The sequence below is a fragment of the Xyrauchen texanus genome, chromosome 6 (genome assembly GCF_025860055.1).
Source record: "Xyrauchen texanus isolate HMW12.3.18 chromosome 6, RBS_HiC_50CHRs, whole genome shotgun sequence".
Taxonomy (NCBI): domain Eukaryota; kingdom Metazoa; phylum Chordata; class Actinopteri; order Cypriniformes; family Catostomidae; genus Xyrauchen; species Xyrauchen texanus.
Genome location: NC_068281.1, coordinates 48,046,678 through 48,063,825, shown reverse-complemented (window position 1 = coordinate 48,063,825; position 17,148 = coordinate 48,046,678). Strand labels below are relative to the sequence as shown.

The window sequence follows — 17,148 nt, the reverse complement described above, 5'->3', positions numbered from 1 at the left end:
GACAAGACACTCTATCCCAAAAATCACAGTACTAGAGAAAACCTACCTTGATTATCTGCTACACCTTTGGTCTACCAAAATGTTTCTGTAACCAAATATCAATTATTCTTTTACAAATGTGTTTGATATTATCTGGAACCTTGTTAAATTTCACATCTGCTTGTGGACTTTTTGTACACTTCTTAATATATACCCTGATAGCAAAAGCCTTCCACTGTTTCCACCCAGTTTCGAACTGGGGACCTTTTGCGTGTAAAGCAAACGTGATTACCACTACACTATGGAAACGTGCCTATGAAAAATTAACCAACAATTGCTGCTACACATATGCTGAATATATATTTAGACAAGACAATCTATCCCAAAAATCACAGTACTAGAGAAAACCTACCTTGATTATCTGCTACACCTTTGTTCTACCAAAATGTTTCTGTAAACAAATATCAATTATTCTTTTACAAATGTGTCTGATATTATCTGGAACCTTGTTAAATTTCATGTCTGCTTGTGGACTTTTTGTACATTTCTTAATATATACCCTGATAGCAAAACCCTTCCACTGTTTCCACCCAGTTGCGAACTGGGGTCTTTCTGCGTGTAAAGCAAACGTGATAACCACTACACAATGGAAACGTCCCTATGAGGAAATTACCAACATTTGCTGCTACACATATGCTGAATATATATTTAGACAAGAAAATCTATCCCAAAAATCACAGTACTAGAGAAAACCTACCTTGATTATCTGCTACACCTTTGGTCTACCAAAATGTTTCTGTAACCCAATATCAATTATTCTTTTACAAATGTGTCTGATATTATCTGGAACCTTGTTAAATTTCACGTCTGCTTGTGGACTTTTTGTACACTTCTTAATATATACCCTGATAGCAAAAGCCTTCCACTGTTTCCACCCAGTTTCGAACTGGGGACCTTTTGCGTGTAAAGCAAACGTGATTACCACTACACTATGGAAACGTGCCTATGAAAAATTAACCAACAATTGCTGCTACACATATGCTGAATATATATTTAGACAAGACACTCCATCCCAAAAATCACAGTACTAGAGAAAACGTACTTTGATTATCCGCTGCACATTTGGGCTAAAAAAAATTTCGGAAACAAATATAAATTATTCTTTTACAAATGTGTCTGATATTATCTGGAACCTTGTAAAATTTGATGTCTGCTTGTGGACTTTTTGTACACTTCTTAATATATACCCTGATAGCAAAACCTTTCCACTGTTTCCACTCAGTTTCGAACTGGGGAACATTTGCGTGTAAAGCAAACATGATAACCACTACAGTATGGAAACGTACATATGAGGAAATTACCAACAATTGCTGCTATATGCTGAATATATTTTTAGACAAGACACTCCATCCCAAAAATCACAGTACTAGAGAAAACGTATTTTGAATATCCGCTGCACATTTGGGCTAAAAAAATGTTTTCGGAAACAAATATAAATTATTCTTTTACAAATGTGTCTGATATTATCTGGAATCTTGTAAAATTTCATGTCTGCTTGTGGACTTTTTGTACACTTCTTAATGTATACCCTGATAGCAAAACCCTTCCTCTGTTTCCACCCAGTTTCGAACTGGGGACCTTTTGCGTGTAAAGCAAACGTGATTACCACTACACTATGGAAACGTGCCTATGAAAAATTAACCAACAATTGCACTACACATATGCTGAATATATATTTAGACAAGACAATCTATCCCAAAAATCACAGTACTAGAGAAAACCTACCTTGATTATCTGCTACACCTTTGTTCTACCAAAACGTTTCTGTAAACAAATATCAATTATTCTTTTACAAATGTGTCTGATATTATCTGGAACCTTGTTAAATTTCATGTCTGCTTGTGGACTTTTTGTGCTTTTCTTAATATATACCCTGATAGCAAAACCCTTCCACTGTTTCCACCCAGTTGCAAACTGGGGTCCTTCTGCGTGTAAAGCAAACGTGATAACCACTACACTATGGAAACGTCCCTATGAGGAAATTACCAACATTTGCTGCTACACATATGCTGAATATATATTTAGACAAGACAATCTATCCCAAAAATCACAGTACTAGAGAAAACCTACCTTGATTATCTGCTACACCTTTGGTCTACCAAAATGTTTCTGTAACCAAATATCAATTATTCTTTTACAAATGTGTCTGATATTATCTGGAACCTTGTTAAATTTCACGTCTGCTTGTGGACTTTTTGTACACTTCTTAATATATACCCTGATAGCAAAAGCCTTCCACTGTTTCTACCCAGTTTCGAACTGGGGACCTTTTGCATGTAAAGCAAACGTGATTACCACTACACTATGGAAACATGCCAATGAAAAATTAACCAACAATTGCTGCTACACATATGCTGAATATATATTTAGACAAGACAATCTATCCCAAAAATCACAGTACTAGAGAAAACCTACCTTGATTATCTGCTACACCTTTGGTCTACCAAAATGTTTCTGTAACCAAATATCAATTATTCTTTTACAAATGTGTCTGATATTATCTGGAACCTTGTTAAATTTCACGTCTGCTTGTGGACTTTTTGTACACTTCTTAATATATACCCTGATAGCAAAAGCCTTCCACTGTTTCCACCTGGGGACCTTTTGCGTGTAAAGCAAACGTGATTACCACTACACTACGGAAGCGTGCCTATGAAAAATTAACCAACAAGTGCACTACACATATGCTGAATATATATTTAGACAAGACAATCTATCCCAAAAATCACAGTACTAGAGAAAACCTACCTTGATTTTCTGCTACACCTTTGTTCTACCAAAATGTTTCTGTAAACAAATATCAATTATTGTTTTACAAATGTGTCTGATATTATCTGGAACCTTGTTAAATTTCATGTCTGCTTGTGGACTTTTTGTACATTTCTTAATATATACCCTGATAGCAAAACCCTTCCACTGTTTCCACCCAGTTGCGAACTGGGGTCTTTCTGCGTGTAAAGCAAACGTGATAACCACTACACTATGGAAACGTCCCTATGAGGAAATTACCAACATTTGCTGCTACACATATGCTGAATATATATTTAGACAAGACACTCTATCCCAAAAATCACAGTACTAGAGAAAACCTACCTTGATTATCTGCTACACCTTTGGTCTACCAAAATGTTTCTGTAACCAAATATCAATTATTCTTTTACAAATGTGTCTGATATTATCTGGAACCTTGTAAAATTTGATGTCTGCTTGTGGACTTTTTGTACACTTCTTAATATATACCCTGATAGCAAAAGCCTTCCACTGTTTCCACCCAGTTTCGAACTAGGGACCTTTTGCGTGTAAAGCAAACGTGATTACCACTACACTATGGAAACATGCCTATGAAACATTAACCAACAATTGCTGCTACACATATGCTGAATATATATTTAGACAAGACACTCCATCCCAAAAATCACAGTACTAGAGAAAACGTACTTTGATTATCCGCTGCACATTTGGGCTAAAAAACAATTTCGGAAACAAATATAAATTATTCTTTTACAAATGTGTCTGATATTATCTGGAACCTTGTAAAATTTGATGTCTGCTTGTGGACTTTTTGTACACTTCTTAATATATACCCTGATAGCAAAACCTTTCCACTGTTTCCACTCAGTTTCGAACTGGGGAACTTTTGCGTGTAAAGCAAACATGATAACCACTACAGTATGGAAACGTACATATGAGGAAATTACCAACAATTGCTGCTATATGCTGAATATATTTTTAGACAAGACACTCCATCCCAAAAATCACAGTACTAGAGAAAACGTACTTTGAAAATCCGCTGCACATTTGGGCGAAAAAAATGTTTTCGGAAACAAATATAAATTATTCTTTTACAAATGTGTCTGATATTATCTGGAATCTTGTAAAATTTCATGTCTGCTTGTGGACTTTTTGTACACTTCTTAATGTATACCCTGATAGCAAAACCCTTCCACTGTTTCCACCCAATTTCGAACTGGGGACCTTTTGCGTGTAAAGCAAACGTGATTACCACTACACTATGGAAACGTGCCTATGAAAAGTTAACCAACAATTGCACTACACATATGCTGAATATATATTTAGACAAGACAATCTATCCCAAAAATCACAGTACTAGAGAAAACCTACCTTGATTATCTGCTACACCTTTGGTCTACCAAAATGTTTCTGTAACCAAATATCAATTATTCTTTTACAAATGTGTCTGATATTATCTGGAACCTTGTTAAATTTCACGTCTGCTTGTGGACTTTTTGTACACTTCTTAATATATACCCTGATAGCAAAAGCCTTCCACTGTTTCTACCCAGTTTCGAACTGGGGACCTTTTGCATGTAAAGCAAACGTGATTACCACTACACTATGGAAACATGCCAATGAAAAATTAACCAACAATTGCTGCTACACATATGCTGAATATATATTTAGACAAGACAATCTATCCCAAAAATCACAGTACTAGAGAAAACCTACCTTGATTATCTGCTACACCTTTGGTCTACCAAAATGTTTCTGTAACCAAATATCAATTATTCTTTTACAAATGTGTCTGATATTATCTGGAACCTTGTTAAATTTCACGTCTGCTTGTGGACTTTTTGTACACTTCTTAATATATACCCTGATAGCAAAAGCCTTCCACTGTTTCCACCTGGGGACCTTTTGCGTGTAAAGCAAACGTGATTACCACTACACTACGGAAGCGTGCCTATGAAAAATTAACCAACAAGTGCACTACACATATGCTGAATATATATTTAGACAAGACAATCTATCCCAAAAATCACAGTACTAGAGAAAACCTACCTTGATTTTCTGCCACACCTTTGTTCTACCAAAATGTTTCTGTAAACAAATATCAATTATTGTTTTACAAATGTGTCTGATATTATCTGGAACCTTGTTAAATTTCATGTCTGCTTGTGGACTTTTTGTACATTTCTTAATATATACCCTGATAGCAAAACCCTTCCACTGTTTCCACCCAGTTGCGAACTGGGGTCTTTCTAGTGTAAAGCAAACGTGATAACCACTACACTATGGAAACGTCCCTATGAGGAAATTACCAACATTTGCTGCTACACATATGCTGAATATATATTTAGACAAGACACTCTATCCCAAAAATCACAGTACTAGAGAAAACCTACTTTGATTATCTGCTGCACATTTGGGCTAAAAAAATTTTTTGGAAACAAATATCAATTATTCTTTTACAAATGTGTCTGATATTATCTGGAATCTTGTAAAATTTCATGTCTGCTTGTGGACATTTTGTACACTTCTTAATATATACCCTGATAGCAAAACCCTTCCACTGTTTCCACCCAGTTTCGAACTGGGGACCTTTTATGTGTAAAGCAAACGTGATAAACACTACACTATGGAAACGTGCCTATGAAAAATTAACCAACAATTGCTGCTACACATATGCTGAATATATATTTAGACAAGACAATCTATCCCAAAAATCACAGTACTAGAGAAAACCTACCTTGATTATCTGCTACACCTTTGTTCTACCAAAATGTTTCTGTAAACAAATATCAATTATTGTTTTACAAATGTGTCTGATATTATCTGGAACCTTGTTAAATTTCATGTCTGCTTGTGGACTTTTTGTACATTTCTTAATATATACCCTGATAGCGAAACCCTTCCACTGTTTCCACCCAGTTGCGAACTGGGGTCTTTCTGCGTGTAAAGCAAACGTGATAACCACTACACTATGGAAACGTCCCTATGAGGAAATTACCAACATTTGCTGCTACACATATGCTGAATATATATTTAGACAAGAAAATCTATCCCAAAAATCACAGTACTAGAGAAAACCTACCTGGATTATCTGCTACACCTTTGGTCTACCAAAAAGTTTCTGTAACCAAATATCAATTATTCTTTTACAAATGTGTCTGATATTATCTGGAACCTTGTTAAATTTCACGTCTGCTTGTGGACTTTTTGTACACTTCTTAATATATACCCTGATAGCAAAAGCCTTCCACTGTTTCCACCCAGTTTCGAACTGGGGACCTTTTGCGTGTAAAGCAAACGTGATTACCACTACACTATGGAAACGTGCCTATGAAAAATTAACCAACAATTGCTGCTACACATATGCTGAATATATATTTAGACAAGACAATCTATCCCAAAAATCACAGTACTAGAGAAAACCTACCTTGATTATCTGCTACACCTTTGTTCTACCAAAATGTTTCCGTAAACAAATATCAATTATTCTTTTACAAACGTGTCTGATATTATCTGGAACCTTGTTAAATTTCATGTCTGCTTGTGGACTTTTTGTACATTTCTTAATATATACCCTGATAGCAAAACCCTTCCTCTGTTTCGAACTGGGGACCTTTGGCGTATAAAGCAAACTTGATAACCACTACACTATGGAAACATGCCTATGAGGAAATTACCAACAATTGCACTACACATATGCTGAATATATATTTAGACAAGACAATCTATCCCAAAAATCACAGTACTAGAGAAAACCTACCTTGATTATCTGCTACACCTTTGTTCTACCAAAATGTTTCTGTAAGCAAATATCAATTATTATTTTACAAGTGTGTCTGATGGAATCTTGTAAAACTTAATGTGTGCTTGTGGACTTTTTGTACACTTCTTAATATATACCCTGATTGCAAAAACCTACCACTGTTTCCACCTAGTTTCGAACTGGGACCTTTTAGTGTAAAGCAAACATGATAATCACTACACTATGGAAACTTACCTATGAGGGAGTTACCAACAATTGCTGCTACACATATGCTGAATATATATTTAGACAAGACAATCTATCCCAAAAATCACAGTACTAGAGAAAACCTACCTTGATTATCTGCTACACCTTTGTTCTACCAAAATGTTTCTGTAAACAAACATCAATTATTCTTTTACAAGTGTGTCTGATGGAATCTTGTAAAATTTAATGTGTGCTTTTTGTACGCTTCTTAATATATACCCTGATAGCAAAACCCTGCCACCGTTTCCACCCAGCTCCGAACCGGGGACCTTATGCGTGTAAAGCAAACATGATAACCACTACAGTATGGAAACGTACCTATGAGGGAAACATTAACAATCGCTGCTACACATATGCTGAATATATTTTTACACAAGACACTCCATCCCAAAAATCACAGTACTAGAGAAAACGTACTTTGATTACCCGCTGCACATTTGGGCTAAAAAAATTTTCGGAAACAAATATAAATTATTCTTTTACAAATGTGTCTGATATTATCTGGAGCCTTGTTAAATTTCACGTCTGCTTGTGGACTTTTTGTACACTTCTTAATATATACCCTGATAGCAAAACCTTTCCACTGTTTCCACCCAATTTCGAACTGGGGACCTTTTGCGTGTAAAGCAAACGTGATTACCACTACACTATGGAAACGTGCCTATGAAAAATTAACCAACAATTGCACTACACATATGCTGAATATATATTTAGACAAGACAATCTATCCCAAAAATCACAGTACTAGAGAAAACCTACCTTGATTATCTGCTACACCTTTGGTCTACCAAAATGTTTCTGTAACCAAATATCAATTATTCTTTTACAAATGTGTCTGATATTATCTGGAACCTTGTTAAATTTCACGTCTGCTTGTGGACTTTTTGTACACTTCTTAATATATACCCTGATAGCAAAAGCCTTCCACTGTTTCTACCCAGTTTCGAACTGGGGACCTTTTGCGTGTAAAGCAAACGTGATTACCACTACACTATGGAAACATGCCAATGAAAAATTAACCAACAATTGCTGCTACACATATGCTGAATATATATTTAGACAAGACAATCTATCCCAAAAATCACAGTACTAGAGAAAACCTACCTTGATTATCTGCTACACCTTTGGTCTACCAAAATGTTTCTGTAACCAAATATCAATTATTCTTTTACAAATGTGTCTGATATTATCTGGAACCTTGTTAAATTTCACGTCTGCTTGTGGACTTTTTGTACACTTCTTAATATATACCCTGATAGCAAAAGCCTTCCACTGTTTCCACCTGGGGACCTTTTGCGTGTAAAGCAAACGTGATTACCACTACACTACGGAAGCGTGCCTATGAAAAATTAACCAACAAGTGCACTACACATATGCTGAATATATATTTAGACAAGACAATCTATCCCAAAAATCACAGTACTAGAGAAAACCTACCTTGATTTTCTGCCACACCTTTGTTCTACCAAAATGTTTCTGTAAACAAATATCAATTATTGTTTTACAAATGTGTCTGATATTATCTGGAACCTTGTTAAATTTCATGTCTGCTTGTGGACTTTTTGTACATTTCTTAATATATACCCTGATAGCAAAACCCTTCCACTGTTTCCACCCAGTTGCGAACTGGGGTCTTTCTGCGTGTAAAGCAAACGTGATAACCACTACACTATGGAAACGTCCCTATGAGGAAATTACCAACATTTGCTGCTACACATATGCTGAATATATATTTAGACAAGACACTCTATCCCAAAAATCACAGTACTAGAGAAAACCTACTTTGATTATCTGCTGCACATTTGGGCTAAAAAAATGTTTTCGGAAACAAATATAAATTATTCTTTTACAAATGTGTCTGATATTATCTGGAATCTTGTAAAATTTCATGTCTGCTTGTGGACATTTTGTACACTTCTTAATATATACCCTGATAGCAAAACCCTTCCACTGTTTCCACCCAGTTTCGAACTGGGGACCTTTTGCGTGTAAAGCAAACGTGATAAACACTACACTATGGAAACGTGCCTATGAAAAATTAACCAACAATTGCTGCTACACATATGCTGAATATATATTTAGACAAGACAATCTATCCCAAAAATCACAGTACTAGAGAAAACCTACCTTGATTATCTGCTACACCTTTGTTCTACCAAAATGTTTCTGTAAACAAATATCAATTATTGTTTTACAAATGTGTCTGATATTATCTGGAACCTTGTTAAATTTCATGTCTGCTTGTGGACTTTTTGTACATTTCTTAATATATACCCTGATAGCGAAACCCTTCCACTGTTTCCACCCAGTTGCGAACTGGGGTCTTTCTGCGTGTAAAGCAAACGTGATAACCACTACACTATGGAAACGTCCCTATGAGGAAATTACCAACATTTGCTGCTACACATATGCTGAATATATATTTAGACAAGAAAATCTATCCCAAAAATCACAGTACTAGAGAAAACCTACCTGGATTATCTGCTACACCTTTGGTCTACCAAAAAGTTTCTGTAACCAAATATCAATTATTCTTTTACAAATGTGTCTGATATTATCTGGAACCTTGTTAAATTTCACGTCTGCTTGTGGACTTTTTGTACACTTCTTAATATATACCCTGATAGCAAAAGCCTTCCACTGTTTCCACCCAGTTTCGAACTGGGGACCTTTTACGTGTAAAGCAAACGTGATTACCACTACACTATGGAAACGTGCCTATGAAAAATTAACCAACAATTGCTGCTACACATATGCTGAATATATATTTAGACAAGACAATCTATCCCAAAAATCACAGTACTAGAGAAAACCTACCTTGATTATCTGCTACACCTTTGTTCTACCAAAATGTTTCTGTAAACAAATATCAATTATTCTTTTACAAATGTGTCTGATATTATCTGGAATCTTGTTAAATTTCATGTCTGCTTGTGGACCTTTTGTACACTTCTTAATATATACCCTGATAGCAAAACCCTTCCACTGTTTCCACCAAGTTTCAAACTGGGGACCTTTTGTTTGTAAAGCAAACGTGATAAACACTACACTATGGAAACATGCCTATGAGGAAATTACCAACAATTGCTGCTACACATATGCTGAATATATATTTAGACAAGACAATCTATCCCAAAAATCACAGTACTAGAGAAAACCTACCTTGATTATCTGCTACACCTTTGTTCTACCAAAATGTTTCTGTAAACAAATATCAATTATTCTTTTACAAATGTGTCTGATATTATCTGGAACCTTGTTAAATTTCATGTCTGCTTGTGGACTTTTTGTACATTTCTTAATATATACCCTGATAGCAAAACCCTTCCACTGTTTCCACCCAGTTGCGAACTGGGGTCTTTCTGCGTGTAAAGCAAACGTGATAACCACTACACTATGGAAACGTCCCTATGAGGAAATTACCAACATTTGCTGCTACACATATGCTGAATATATATATTTAGACAAGAAAATCTATCCCAAAAATCACAGTACTAGAGAAAACCTACCTTGATTATCTGCTACACCTTTGGTCTACCAAAATGTTTCTGTAACCAAATATCAATTATTCTTTTACAAATGTGTCTGATATTATCTGGAACCTTGTTAAATTTCACGTCTGCTTGTGGACTTTTTGTACACTTCTTAATATATACCCTGATAGCAAAAGCCTTCCACTGTTTCCACCCAGTTTCGAACTGGGGACCTTTTGCGTGTAAAGCAAACGTGATTACCACTACACTATGGAAACGTGCCTATGAAAAATTAACCAACAATTGCTGCTACACATATGCTGAATATATATTTAGACAAGACAATCTATCCCAAAAATCACAGTACTAGAGAAAACCTACCTTGATTATCTGCTACACCTTTGGTCTACCAAAATTTTTCTGTAACCAAATATCAATTATTCTTTTACAAATGTGTCTGATATTATCTGGAGCCTTGTTAAATTTCACGTCTGCTTGTGGACTTTTTGTACACTTCTTAATATATACCCTGATCGCAAAAGCCTTCCACAGTTTTCACCCAGTTTCGAACTGGGGACCTTTTGCGTGTAAAGCAAACGTGCTAACCACTACACTATGGAAACGTCCCTATGAGGAAATTACCAACATTTGCTGCTACACATATGCTGAATATATATTTAGACAAGAAAATCTATCCCAAAAATCACAGTACTAGAGAAAACCTACCTTGATTATCTGCTACACCTTTGGTCTACCAAAATGTTTCTGTAACCAAATATCAATTATTCTTTTACAAATGTGTTTGATATTATCTGGAACCTTGTTAAATTTCACATCTGCTTGTGGACTTTTTGTACACTTCTTAATATATACCCTGATAGCAAAAGCCTTCCACTGTTTCCACCCAGTTTCGAACTGGGGACCTTTTGCGTGTAAAGCAAACGTGATTACCACTACACTATGGAAACGTGCCTATGAAAAATTAACCAACAATTGCTGCTACACATATGCTGAATATATATTCAGACAAGACAATCTATCCCAAAAATCACAGTACTAGAGAAAACCTACCTTGATTATCTGCTACACCTTTGTTCTACCAAAATGTTTCTGTAAACAAATATCAATTATTCTTTTACAAATGTGTCTGATATTATCTGGAATCTTGTTAAATTTCATGTCTGCTTGTGGACTTTTTGTACACTTCTTAATATATATACCCTGATAGAAGAACCCTTCCACTGTTTCCACAAAGTTTCAAACTGGGGACCTTTTGTTTGTAAAGCAAACGTGATAAACACTACACTATGGAAACACGCCTATAAGGAAATTACCAACAATTGCACTACACATATGCTGAATATATATTTAGACAAGACAATCTATCCCAAAAATCACAGTACTAGAGAAAACCTACCTTGATTATCTGCTACACCTTTGTTCTACCAAAATGTTTCCGTAAACAAATATCAATTATTCTTTTACAAACGTGTCTGATATTATCTGGAACCTTGTTAAATTTCATGTCTGCTTGTGGACTTTTTGTACATTTCTTAATATATACCCTGATAGCAAAACCCTTCCTCTGTTTCGAACTGGGGACCTTTGGCGTATAAAGCAAACTTGATAACCACTACACTATGGAAACATGCCTATGAGGAAATTACCAACAATTGCACTACACATATGCTGAATATATATTTAGACAAGACAATCTATCCCAAAAATCACAGTACTAGAGAAAACCTACCTTGATTATCTGCTACACCTTTGTTCTACCAAAATGTTTCTGTAAGCAAATATCAATTATTATTTTACAAGTGTGTCTGATGGAATCTTGTAAAACTTAATGTGTGCTTGTGGACTTTTTGTACACTTCTTAATATATACCCTGATTGCAAAAACCTACCACTGTTTCCACCTAGTTTCGAACTGGGACCTTTTGCGTGTAAAGCAAACATGATAATCACTACACTATGGAAACTTACCTATGAGGGAGTTACCAACAATTGCTGCTACACATATGCTGAATATATATTTAGACAAGACAATCTATCCCAAAAATCACAGTACTAGAGAAAACCTACCTTGATTATCTGCTACACCTTTGTTCTACCAAAATGTTTCTGTAAACAAACATCAATTATTCTTTTACAAGTGTGTCTGATGGAATCTTGTAAAATTTAATGTGTGCTTTTTGTACGCTTCTTAATATATACCCTGATAGCAAAACCCTGCCACCGTTTCCACCCAGCTCCGAACCGGGGACCTTATGCGTGTGAAGCAAACATGATAACCACTACACTATGGAAACGTACCTAGGAGGGAAACATTAACAATCGCTGCTACACATATGCTGAATATATTTTTACACAAGACACTCCATCCCAAAAATCACAGTACTAGAGAAAACGTACTTTGATTACCCGCTGCACATTTGGGCTAAAAAAAAATTTCGGAAACAAATATAAATTATTCTTTTACAAATGTGTCTGATATTATCTGGAATCTTGTAAAATTTGATGTCTGCTTGTGGACTTTTTGTACACTTCTTAATATATACCCTGATAGCAAAAGCCTTCCACTGTTTCCACCCAGTTTCGAACTGGGGACCTTTTGCGTGTAAAGCAAACGTGATTACCACTACACTATGGAAACGTGCCTATGAAAAAATTAACCAACAATTGCTGCTACACATATGCTGAATATATATTTAGACAAGACAATCTATCCCAAAAATCACAGTACTAGAGAAAACCTACCTTGATTATCTGCTACACCTTTGTTCTACCAAAATGTTTCTGTAAACAAATATCAATTATTCTTTTACAAATGTGTCTGATATTATCTGGAACCTTGTTAAATTTCATGTCTGCTTGTGGACTTTTTGTACATTTCTTAATATATACCCTGATAGCAAAACCCTTCCACTGTTTCCACCCAGTTGCGAACTGGGGTCTTTCTGCGTGTAAAGCAAATGTGATAACCACTACACAATGGAAACGTCCCTATGAGGAAATTACCAACATTTGCTGCTACACATATGCTGAATATATATTTAGACAAGACACTCTATCCCAAAAATCACAGTACTAGAGAAAACCTACTTTGATTATCTGCTGCACATTTGGGCTAAAAAAATTTTTTTGGAAACAAATATCAATTATTCTTTTATAAATGTGTCTGATATTATCTGGAATCTTGTAAAATTTCATGTCTGCTTGTGGACATTTTGTACACTTCTTAATATATACCCTGATAGCAAAACCCTTCCACTGTTTCCACCCAGTTTCGAACTGGGGACCTTTTGCGTGTAAAGCAAACGTGATAAACACTACACTATGGAAACGTGCCTATGAAAAAATAACCAACAATTGCTGCTACACATATGCTGAATATATATTTAGACAAGACAATCTATCCCAAAAATCACAGTACTAGAGAAAACCTACCTTGATTATCTGCTACACCTTTGTTCTACCAAAATGTTTCTGTAAACAAATATCAATTATTGTTTTACAAATGTGTCTGATATTATCTGGAACCTTGTTAAATTTCATGTCTGCTTGTGGACTTTTTGTACATTTCTTAATATATACCCTGATAGCAAAACCCTTCCACTTTTTCCACCCAGTTGCGAACTGGGGTCTTTCGGCGTGTAAAGCAAACGTGATAACCACTACACTATGGAAACGTCCCTATGAGGAAATTACCAACATTTGCTGCTACACATATGCTGAATATATATTTAGACAAGAAAATCTATCCCAAAAATCACAGTACTAGAGAAAACCTACCTTGATTATCTGCTACACCTTTGGTCTACCAAAATGTTTCTGTAACCAAATATCAATTATTCTTTTACAAATGTGTCTGATATTATCTGGAACCTTGTTAAATTTCACGTCTGCTTGTGGACATTTTGTACATTTCTTAATATATACCCTGATAGCAAAACCCTTCCTCTGTTTCGAACTGGGGACCTTTGGCGTATAAAGCAAACGTGATAACCACCACACTATGGAAACATGCCTGTGAGGAAATTACCAACAATTGCACTACACATATGCTGAATATATATTTAGACAAGACAATCTATCCCAAAAATCACAGTACTAGAGAAAACCTACCTTGATTATCTGCTACACCTTTGTTCTACCAAAATGTTTCTGTAAGCAAATATCAATTATTATTTTACAAGTGTGTCTGATGGAATCTTGTAAAACTTAATGTGTGCTTGTGGACTTTTTGTACACTTCTTAATATATACCCTGATTGCAAAAACCTACCACTGTTTCCACCTAGTTTCGAACTGGGGACCTTTTGCGTGTAAAGCAAACATGATTACCACTACACCATGGAAACATGCCTATGAGAAATTAACCAACAATTGCTGCTACACATATGCTGAATATATATTTAGACAAGACAATCTATCCCAAAAATCACAGTACTAGAGAAAACCTACCTTGATTATCTGCTACACCTTTGTTCTACCAAAATGTTTCTGTAAACAAATATCAATTATTCTTTTACAAATGTGTCTGATATTATCTGGAACCTTGTTAAATTTCATGTCTGCTTGTGGACTTTTTGTACATTTCTTAATATATACCCTGATAGCAAAACCCTTCCACTGTTTCCACCCAGTTGCGAACTGGGGTCTTTCTGCATGTAAAGCAAACGTGATAACCACTACACAATGGAAACGTCCCTATGAGGAAATTACCAACATTTGCTGCTACACATATGCTGAATATATATTTAGACAAGACAATCTATCCCAAAAATCACAGTACTAGAGAAAACCTACCTTGATTATCTGCTACACCTTTGTTCTACCAAAATGTTTCTGTAAACAAATGTCAATTATTCTTTTACAAATGTGTCTGATATTATCTGGAATCTTGTTAAATTTCATGTCTGCTTGTGGACTTTTTGTACACTTCTTAATATATATACCCTGATAGAAAAACCCTTCCACTGTTTCCACCAAGTTTCAAACTGGGGACCTTTTGTTTGTAAAGCAAACGTGATAAACACTACACTATGGAAACACGCCTATGAGGAAATTACCAACAATTGCACTACACATATGCTGAATATATATTTAGACAAGACAATCTATCCCAAAAATCACAGTACTAGAGAAAACCTACCTTGATTATCTGCTACACCTTTGGTCTACCAAAATGTTTCTGTAAACAAATATCAATTATTCTTTTACAAATTTGTCTGATATTATCTGGAACCTTGTTAAATTTCATGTCTGCTTGTGGACTTTTTGTACACTTCTTAATATATACCCTGATAGCAAAATCCTTCCTTTGTTTCGAACTGGGGACCTTTGGCATGTAAAGCAAACGTGACAACCACTACACTATGGAAACATACCTATAAGGGAATTACCAACCATTTTTGAATCTTGTAAAATTTCATGTCTGCTTGTGGACTTTTTGAACATTTTTTTATATATACCCTGATAGCAAAACCCTTCCACTGTTTGCACCCAGTTTCGAACTGGGGGACCTTTTGCGTGTAAAACAAACGTGATAACCACTACACTATGGAAACGTACCTATAAGGGAATTACCAACAATTGCTGCTACACATATGCTGAATATATTTTTAGACAAGACACTCCATCCCAAAAATCACAGTACTAGAGAAAACGTACTTTGATTATCCGCTGCACTTTTGGGCTAAAAAAAATGTTTTCGGAAACAAATATCAATTATTCTTTACAAATGTGTCTGATATTATCTGGAATCTTGTAAAATTTCATGTCTGCTTGTGGACTTTTTGTACATTTCTTAATATATACCCTGATGGCAAAACCCTTCCACTGTTTCCACTCAGTTTCGAACTGGGGACCTTTTGCGTGTAAAGCAAACGTGATAAGGTCTCGGTTATGTACATAACCTTGGTTCCCTGAGACGAAGGGAACGAGACATTGCATTACTAATGCATATGGGGAGCCAAGTAGATTTCAACAGATCGAAAGCATGGAAATAAAGAATAATTTCAATGAATAATTTTTTTAAAAGACAGCAGAACACTTGGAAATCAGCTCCATAGCAACGCAGAGTGGTGTAGCGGAAGCGTGCTGGGCCCTTAATCCAGAGGTTTATGGATCAAAACCATCCTCTGTTAATTGTGTTTTAATTCTACACATGCCCAGATGCTTGGAAAAGAAAAGGTGCAAGCCAAGAGCCAAGTAGATTTCAACAGATCGTAAGCATCTAAATCTTACGGAAATCAAACCCAGAGGTCGATGGATCGAAACCATCCCAAAGGTGCAAGCCTAGAGCCAAGTAGATTTCAACAGATCGTAAGCATGGAAATCTAAAATAATTTCAATGAATTATTTTTTAATAAGACAGCAGAACACTTGGAAAGCAACTCAATAGCAAAGCAGAGTGGCGCAGCGGAAGCTCCATTTTGGGCTTTTGTTTGTGTTTGTTTTTTAGGTTTTCTTACTTTAAGTTTGTTTTTTTGACAGTTTTTAAACCACCTAACAGCAGCATTTTGCTGGCTGGAGGGTGGTTAGTCTTGTCTTTCTTTTTTCTTTCTTAAAATGGACGGATTATCGACAAACGACACTGGACTGGCTGAAGGAAGACGCATGGCAAACGACACTGGACTGGATGGAGGACCACGAAAGGCAAACGACACTGGACTGGCTGGAGAAACACGAATGGCAAACGATACTGGAATGGCTGGAGAGAAATGCATGGCAAACAACACCAGACTGGATTATCAACAACGAGCAGGACACGGGAAAAAACAAGATGTTCAAGACAAAATCGGTGGAATGAAGTACTTAAAGGAGGCGACGATGATTGTGAATGTGGAGAATGTTAATGAGGTGAGAGC

At 35.7% G+C, this 17,148-nt stretch overlaps 25 non-coding genes across 25 annotated transcripts; all 25 read right to left on the bottom strand.

The window, feature by feature from the left end:
- Positions 1 to 215: 215 nt before the first annotated feature.
- On the bottom strand, positions 216 to 288 carry trnav-uac (transfer RNA valine (anticodon UAC)). Its single transcript has one exon. It is a non-coding gene; the product is annotated as a tRNA-Val (tRNA).
- A 617-nt stretch (positions 289 to 905) lies between these two features.
- On the bottom strand, positions 906 to 978 carry trnav-uac (transfer RNA valine (anticodon UAC)). Its single transcript has one exon. It is a non-coding gene; the product is annotated as a tRNA-Val (tRNA).
- Positions 979 to 1,589: 611 nt separating this feature from the next.
- On the bottom strand, positions 1,590 to 1,662 carry trnav-uac (transfer RNA valine (anticodon UAC)). Its single transcript has one exon. It is a non-coding gene; the product is annotated as a tRNA-Val (tRNA).
- Positions 1,663 to 1,933: 271 nt separating this feature from the next.
- trnav-uac (transfer RNA valine (anticodon UAC)) lies at positions 1,934 to 2,006 on the bottom strand. Its single transcript has one exon. It is a non-coding gene; the product is annotated as a tRNA-Val (tRNA).
- Positions 2,007 to 2,278: 272 nt separating this feature from the next.
- trnav-uac (transfer RNA valine (anticodon UAC)) lies at positions 2,279 to 2,351 on the bottom strand. The gene has a single exon. It is a non-coding gene; the product is annotated as a tRNA-Val (tRNA).
- Positions 2,352 to 2,956: 605 nt separating this feature from the next.
- trnav-uac (transfer RNA valine (anticodon UAC)) lies at positions 2,957 to 3,029 on the bottom strand. The gene has a single exon. It is a non-coding gene; the product is annotated as a tRNA-Val (tRNA).
- A 272-nt stretch (positions 3,030 to 3,301) lies between these two features.
- trnav-uac (transfer RNA valine (anticodon UAC)) lies at positions 3,302 to 3,374 on the bottom strand. The gene has a single exon. It is a non-coding gene; the product is annotated as a tRNA-Val (tRNA).
- A 612-nt stretch (positions 3,375 to 3,986) lies between these two features.
- On the bottom strand, positions 3,987 to 4,059 carry trnav-uac (transfer RNA valine (anticodon UAC)). Its single transcript has one exon. It is a non-coding gene; the product is annotated as a tRNA-Val (tRNA).
- Positions 4,060 to 4,330: 271 nt separating this feature from the next.
- trnav-uac (transfer RNA valine (anticodon UAC)) lies at positions 4,331 to 4,403 on the bottom strand. Its single transcript has one exon. It is a non-coding gene; the product is annotated as a tRNA-Val (tRNA).
- Positions 4,404 to 5,696: 1,293 nt separating this feature from the next.
- trnav-uac (transfer RNA valine (anticodon UAC)) lies at positions 5,697 to 5,769 on the bottom strand. The gene has a single exon. It is a non-coding gene; the product is annotated as a tRNA-Val (tRNA).
- A 272-nt stretch (positions 5,770 to 6,041) lies between these two features.
- Positions 6,042 to 6,114, bottom strand: trnav-uac (transfer RNA valine (anticodon UAC)). Its single transcript has one exon. It is a non-coding gene; the product is annotated as a tRNA-Val (tRNA).
- Positions 6,115 to 7,383: 1,269 nt separating this feature from the next.
- trnav-uac (transfer RNA valine (anticodon UAC)) lies at positions 7,384 to 7,456 on the bottom strand. The gene has a single exon. It is a non-coding gene; the product is annotated as a tRNA-Val (tRNA).
- Positions 7,457 to 7,727: 271 nt separating this feature from the next.
- trnav-uac (transfer RNA valine (anticodon UAC)) lies at positions 7,728 to 7,800 on the bottom strand. The gene has a single exon. It is a non-coding gene; the product is annotated as a tRNA-Val (tRNA).
- Positions 7,801 to 8,405: 605 nt separating this feature from the next.
- trnav-uac (transfer RNA valine (anticodon UAC)) lies at positions 8,406 to 8,478 on the bottom strand. The gene has a single exon. It is a non-coding gene; the product is annotated as a tRNA-Val (tRNA).
- Positions 8,479 to 8,750: 272 nt separating this feature from the next.
- Positions 8,751 to 8,823, bottom strand: trnav-uac (transfer RNA valine (anticodon UAC)). Its single transcript has one exon. It is a non-coding gene; the product is annotated as a tRNA-Val (tRNA).
- A 272-nt stretch (positions 8,824 to 9,095) lies between these two features.
- On the bottom strand, positions 9,096 to 9,168 carry trnav-uac (transfer RNA valine (anticodon UAC)). The gene has a single exon. It is a non-coding gene; the product is annotated as a tRNA-Val (tRNA).
- Positions 9,169 to 9,440: 272 nt separating this feature from the next.
- On the bottom strand, positions 9,441 to 9,513 carry trnav-uac (transfer RNA valine (anticodon UAC)). Its single transcript has one exon. It is a non-coding gene; the product is annotated as a tRNA-Val (tRNA).
- Positions 9,514 to 10,130: 617 nt separating this feature from the next.
- Positions 10,131 to 10,203, bottom strand: trnav-uac (transfer RNA valine (anticodon UAC)). The gene has a single exon. It is a non-coding gene; the product is annotated as a tRNA-Val (tRNA).
- Positions 10,204 to 10,477: 274 nt separating this feature from the next.
- Positions 10,478 to 10,550, bottom strand: trnav-uac (transfer RNA valine (anticodon UAC)). Its single transcript has one exon. It is a non-coding gene; the product is annotated as a tRNA-Val (tRNA).
- A 272-nt stretch (positions 10,551 to 10,822) lies between these two features.
- On the bottom strand, positions 10,823 to 10,895 carry trnav-uac (transfer RNA valine (anticodon UAC)). Its single transcript has one exon. It is a non-coding gene; the product is annotated as a tRNA-Val (tRNA).
- A 272-nt stretch (positions 10,896 to 11,167) lies between these two features.
- trnav-uac (transfer RNA valine (anticodon UAC)) lies at positions 11,168 to 11,240 on the bottom strand. Its single transcript has one exon. It is a non-coding gene; the product is annotated as a tRNA-Val (tRNA).
- A 1,617-nt stretch (positions 11,241 to 12,857) lies between these two features.
- On the bottom strand, positions 12,858 to 12,930 carry trnav-uac (transfer RNA valine (anticodon UAC)). The gene has a single exon. It is a non-coding gene; the product is annotated as a tRNA-Val (tRNA).
- Positions 12,931 to 13,548: 618 nt separating this feature from the next.
- On the bottom strand, positions 13,549 to 13,621 carry trnav-uac (transfer RNA valine (anticodon UAC)). The gene has a single exon. It is a non-coding gene; the product is annotated as a tRNA-Val (tRNA).
- A 943-nt stretch (positions 13,622 to 14,564) lies between these two features.
- trnav-uac (transfer RNA valine (anticodon UAC)) lies at positions 14,565 to 14,637 on the bottom strand. Its single transcript has one exon. It is a non-coding gene; the product is annotated as a tRNA-Val (tRNA).
- A 1,135-nt stretch (positions 14,638 to 15,772) lies between these two features.
- trnav-uac (transfer RNA valine (anticodon UAC)) lies at positions 15,773 to 15,846 on the bottom strand. The gene has a single exon. It is a non-coding gene; the product is annotated as a tRNA-Val (tRNA).
- Between the last annotated feature and the right edge of the window lie 1,302 nt (positions 15,847 to 17,148).